This window comes from Sardina pilchardus, chromosome 5 (genome assembly GCF_963854185.1).
Source record: "Sardina pilchardus chromosome 5, fSarPil1.1, whole genome shotgun sequence".
Classification (NCBI taxonomy): domain Eukaryota; kingdom Metazoa; phylum Chordata; class Actinopteri; order Clupeiformes; family Clupeidae; genus Sardina; species Sardina pilchardus.
This window is the reverse complement of record NC_084998.1, coordinates 19,944,847-19,950,513: the sequence shown is the minus strand read 5'-3', so window position 1 is coordinate 19,950,513 and position 5,667 is coordinate 19,944,847. Positions and strand designations below refer to the sequence as shown.

The 5,667-nt window shown below is 49.4% G+C and overlaps 1 long non-coding RNA gene across 1 annotated transcript; it reads right to left on the bottom strand.

Moving 5' to 3' along the window:
- Positions 1-4,286: 4,286 nt before the first annotated feature.
- Positions 4,287-5,081, bottom strand: LOC134079569 (uncharacterized). Its single transcript, XR_009939083.1, has 2 exons — positions 4,836-5,081; positions 4,287-4,635 (listed from the first exon to the last, which is right to left on the bottom strand). It is a non-coding gene; the product is annotated as an uncharacterized LOC134079569 (long non-coding RNA).
- Positions 5,082-5,667: the final 586 nt, after the last annotated feature.

Sequence of the window (5,667 nt, the reverse complement as noted above, 5' to 3'; positions counted from 1 at the left end):
GGGGGGGCAGGTGTTGGGGGAGAGAGGGGTTGCTGTGGAGCACTGGCGTGATGATGGACTGTCAGGTCCGAGGTTCTGGAGATGGGGATTCTGGGCTGCTCGTTGGTGCCCGGCCGGTGGCGAGCGGAGTGCTCTCTGACCTCGGAGGGGATTGAAGCGAGAGGAGCAGCTTTGTTCTCGTTCTCGCTGCGTTGGGGCGGTTGGGGAGATGTAAGCTCATATTCCCTCTGGACAGCCCCGCGGTCACCATGAAGCAGCCAAATCACTGTGTATAGATGCTTGTGAGAGAGCTTGTATATGTGTGTGTGTGTGTGTGCATGAGCATGGAGATATACTCACACACATCTACATCTTTGTGTGTGTGTGTGTGTGTGTGTGTGTGTGCATGCACATGTGCATGGAAAATATACTCACACACATCTACATATTTGTGTGTGTGTGTGTGTGTGTACATTTGTGCATGTTTGTCTGCTCGCATGTCTGCATGTCGGCATCACGGCGGACGACTCCCGTGCATGCGTTGCGCAGTAGTGGCTGCTCGTATGGAGTCGCACGCGTGCGCCAGGCTTCCTTCGCAGGGAAAGTCCATTCGTCACCACGGCGAGCCTGCCGCGTCGCCAGCAGTGCAGAGAGTGTCTCTTCTGGTGTGAAATTAAATACGAGGGGAAGGTCCGACCAAACGATCGCTTAAATGGAAATCCAATAAAAAAGCACTCCATCAACATCGGGGCCAGGAATAAAAAGGCGCGGCCGTCATTATCCGGCATTAAAAGGGCACCGCAAATCTCCGCCGCGTCTGACACGGGCACAATGGGGGACGCGGACAATGATAACACAAGAGGCCGAGGGCCACGATGGATGCCCGCGACTATCGATTCCCTGAGGGCCGACCTGCGATCCGGGGGCCCATGAATTACAGCTCGCCACTCCGGCCCATAAAGAGGGGCTAAGGTCCATTCATCCTGACAAGGGTCATTACCCAGCAGCATCCATCCACCGGGCAACGTGTGTACAAAAGGCTCCCGGTGATAAAAGGAAGAAGGGGGGGGGGGAAATGGTCCAGGATGCGCCAGGTAGATAGACACTCTATTGACCGTAAGGGGGGACAAAACAAAAGTTGAGGTCGTTAAAACACACCGAGCACGCTCGTCTCTTGTCCTCTCAAGCCCCCCCCAGCCCCTCCCCCCCCACACACACACCCCCCATCCACCCCCAGCAAACAAAAGACACACCCGAAGGGAAGACAGACACGCACACCAAGCACGTAGCCTGCGTCAGCGATTCCTTAATTGCGTTAAACAAACCCCGTGTCGAAAACAATCTGTGCGCCATCCCATCTGACGAGCTGAATTGACAACTGACAGACACACTGCCTAACAAAAAAAAACACCCCCCCCCCAAACAGCAGCAACACAGTGCCTCAAACACAAAACCTCCGACGAAACAGAGCAAGGCTCAGTTTGACTCTCGGTGGTAAAATAAACATCTCTCTGCAACTATAGCACACGGTCATGAATATTAAAAATGAGTCTTTATGTTCTCAGGGACGATACAGTCAACCTGCCTTCCTCTGCTGCTGTTGTCCCCCGCTGCACTTTTTTAGCGCACAGGAGCAGCTTTTCATGGGAAAAGAAAGAAGGGAGGAATTCAATAAAAGAAAAGAGAAAGAGAGAGAGAGAGAGAGAGAGATGCTGTGTAGCAACTCTCCCTGAGAGAGACAGAGACGTGAAACAGGAGAGAGCACATGCCCTCTCTCTCTCTCTCGGTCTCTCGAGGGAAATATGTTGCAAGAGCTCTGAATATGCCGGCGGTATCAAGGAACAGACAGGGTACACACACTCTCACACACACACACACACAGAGAGAGACACACACACAGACACACATACTTCAAGGCTTAACGCATAATAATAAATAAATGGATCTCTTTCATTTCCTGTTTTTTTTTCCACATTCGCACATGCATTTTCTAAAACAGACGCAACGTCAGTCTGTCAGATATTCTCTCAACAGAGACAACGTGCTAAGATTTCACATTAATGATAGCACACCTGTGCTTTGTGCTCCTCACCCTCTATTTCAATGTGTTTTTGTCAGACTTTCCATCTCAATTCAAATGCCTCCTTATCTCTCTCTTTTTACCTCCCTTTCAATCCTGTTTTGTAGCCACATCTCCTATCCCTCCCTCCCTCTATCTCTATCTCTATCTCTTTCTCTTTCCCTCCCTCTCTCTCTCTCTCTACCCCTCTCTCATATTGCAGATTGCTAGTGGCATTCCATCTCCCAGACAGGTAATCAGAGGCAACAAACATTTACCTTTGCTTTGAAATATGCATGAGAAGGGAAGAGTCCGTCAAAGAGTGGGAGGGAGAGTGAAGGAAGGAGGGAGAGAGAGAGAGAGCGAGCAAGGAGGAGCGACAGAGTAGAGACAGTGGGATGGGGGGGTGAAGGATAGAAGGGGGTGATGTGTCACCATAGCCCGTGTCAGTCAATAGTGTAATTAAATGACCAGGGCTGGAGCAACACTCAGGGCCTCTGTCAAACCTGCTCGGTGCAATCATTACACACGCAGGGCCGGCCTCCACCCTTCAAGCAACAAGCAAATTGTATTATGTTGCTATCAATAATGCATAGTCACATTTTATTGAAATTCAATGCGCTTCCTTATGCACATGGATGGAGAGGGCTGCTGTGTGTATGTCTGCATGGTGTGACTGAGCAATGGGCAGGCCATGAGGAGAGAGGACACGTTGGAGCACAACTGCATGGGTGTGTGTGTGTGTGTGTGTGTGTGTCTGTGTGTCTGTGTGTCTGTGTGCATGCATGTATAGTATGCGTGAAAGAGACGGGGTGGGAGTGAATAGAGAGACAGTCAGGCTGTACGTGTGTGAGAGACTGAGAGTGTGTGTGTGTGTGTGTGAGTGTGTCAGTGTGTGTGTGTGTGGGGGGGGGGTATGTGTGTGTGGTGTTTAAATATTGCTGATATACTCACCCTTTTTAAAAACACTTTGGCCTATTTGAAAATGTGCTGTGAATTTCAGGCGATGGAGGATTTAAATGTGGCCTGTCTGTGCGATGGTGAGAGCATGAAGGTGTCAATGTGGATCTCCAGCCTTCCATTGGCCCAGTGATCCTGCTGTGGAGTGCAAGGCTGCTGGCGGCTGTCTACTGCATACTGAAAGTGCAGCTGTCTTGTCCAGTGTGAGATCTATTATTATGGTAAAGGGGAGCGAACAGCGCGAGTCTCCAGGGAGTATGCTCTGTTGATGTTTGTTTAAAATGCAGTTCAGATTTGCTTTGACTGCCACGAGATAAAAGACAGCCTATTGTTAGGCCACGGTGAAAAGGTGTGGGTTTTGCGGGCTCTCTGTGTGTGAGTGAGAGGGCATGTGTGTGTGAATGTGTGTGTGTTTGAACTGAGACACTCTTCTATCCCTCTTTCCCCTGCTCTCTTCTCCTCTTTCTTTCTCTCTCCCTCCCTCTCTCTCTCTCTCTCTCTCCATCTCTCTCTTATTTTGGGTGCTTCAGCTGTACATGCTCTCACTCATTCGAAAAAGTTAACAATGCCCAAAAAGAGAAAGAGAGCTTGAGAGAGGGAGAGAGAAAGAAAGAGTGTAAGCGAGAGAGTGTGTGAAAGTATGAGAGAGAGAGAGGAGTGGTGGGGGAAAAAAAGCTCTTATCAGAGAGAATTAAAAGAGCTGGTGAAGGGACGCGTCAGTGGAATGCAAATGAAGCCGCGGGCTTTGAGGACCGGCGCCTTTCATTCAGATCAGCCCACTCCACTCCGCACTCCGGCAGCAGAAAAGCCCTCCACCGCTCCCCCCCCCACACACACACACACACCACACACACACACACACACACACACACCACGGCCTCCATGATGGGGCCTTCTCTGGGGGGCCACGGAGGTCCACCATCTCAAAAATCCCCCATCACCATGCCAATCAAGACCCATCCTCCATGACAACCCTCTCTCCATCCACATCCTTCCCTCTATCCTGGCAGCCTTCGCAAACTCATCGAGAAGAGCCGTTTAGCAGAGGGTATGTGAATACATGCTCAATTTAACTGATTGGAGTTTTGGAGTTCATGTACTTGCTCCACATGAAGGCAGCTTGGCCTGTGCAGTAAGACCACTTGCAACTGCTGCCACACAGGAGCTGTCAGACTGGGGCTGGGCACGGATCAGGGACTGAGGAACCGAGTGGATACAAGACTAATTATGTTGGTGCTGTCACGTCCCAGTCTAGGGCTAATAGGACATGACAAAAAAGTCGACGGCAAACGAAGCAACTAAATTAAAAAGTGTTTATTGACAAAAATATAATAATAAGAAAAATATACTGGAACGAAAAAAGTAAGGTAGTCCAAAGAATAGGCCGCAAAAAGGCCAAGCCGATCCCCAGGCTTTTCCCGACTCTCACTCGGGAGAACAGGCAGGAGCGGCGGCACAGCCAAAAACGCAGGGCGGAGCAGCAGCGCGGTGGAACATGGCAAGGTGGCAGCCAAAGAACGTGACGGAGAACGAAGAACCTAGAACCCTCCTTCTCTGACGTAGGATCCCACTTTTAAAGGGCGGACGCCCCAATCACGGCGCCCTGGCAATTAGCTGCAGTTTGCCCACGGGACGGTCTAGAATTAACAGAAATCACAAGACAGACACAGAAACAAGCAGACCAAAGCAAACACGCACAGAAATAAACATATAGGGACGTAACACCCCCACCACCAAAAATCAACATATAATGTGGATTAAATCTAAAGTAATGTGAATTCACTGATAAGTGCGTGACAATGTGTCAGCCAAAATGTTATCACACCCCTTCTTATACCTTATCTCCAGGTTGAAGCCCTGCAAGTAGAGAGACCAACGCATAATGCGCTGATTGGTGTTTTTCATTCTGGAGAGAAAAATCAAAGGGTTATGATCTGTATGTACCACTACAGGTGCAGCGGTACAGCCAATGTAGACCTCAAACTGCTGAAGTGACAACAACAAGGCTAGTGCCTCCTTCTCGATGGTACTATAGTTCAGTTGATGTTTTAAGAACTTTTTAGAGAAATAACAGATAGGGTGATCAAATCCATCTGACCCCTCTTGAAGGAGAACACCACCAGCTCCTGTTCCGCTAGCATCAACTTCAAGCTTGAAAGGCAAGTCAAAGTCAGGAGCTGCAAGCACTGGAGAGCTACACAGCAACGTCTTTGCATTCTGAAAGGCAGCTTGACAATCAACAGACCATACAAACTCAGCAGTGTTACGAAGTAAGTTTGTAAGAGGCAACACAACATCAGAAAAATTGCGACAAAAGCTACGATAGTAGCCAGCCATCCCCAAAAACCGGCGCACCTCACGCTTAGTCTTGGGAATGGGAAATTCAACAATGGCCTGGATTTTGGCCTCTACAGGACGGACTTGACCTTGACCTACTTGTTTGCCCAAGTAGGTAACTGTAGCTTTGCCAAACTCGCACTTGGCCAAATTCAAGGTCAGAGAGGCATCCTGCAGACGGTGAAACACAGTGTGAATAAGCTCAAGGTGACTGGACCAAGTGGACGAATGAAGAACTATATCATCAAGGTACACCTCACAATTCTGTACACCAGCTAAAACTATACACATCAGGCGTTGGAAACTGCCTGGGGCGTTACGGAGCCCAAATG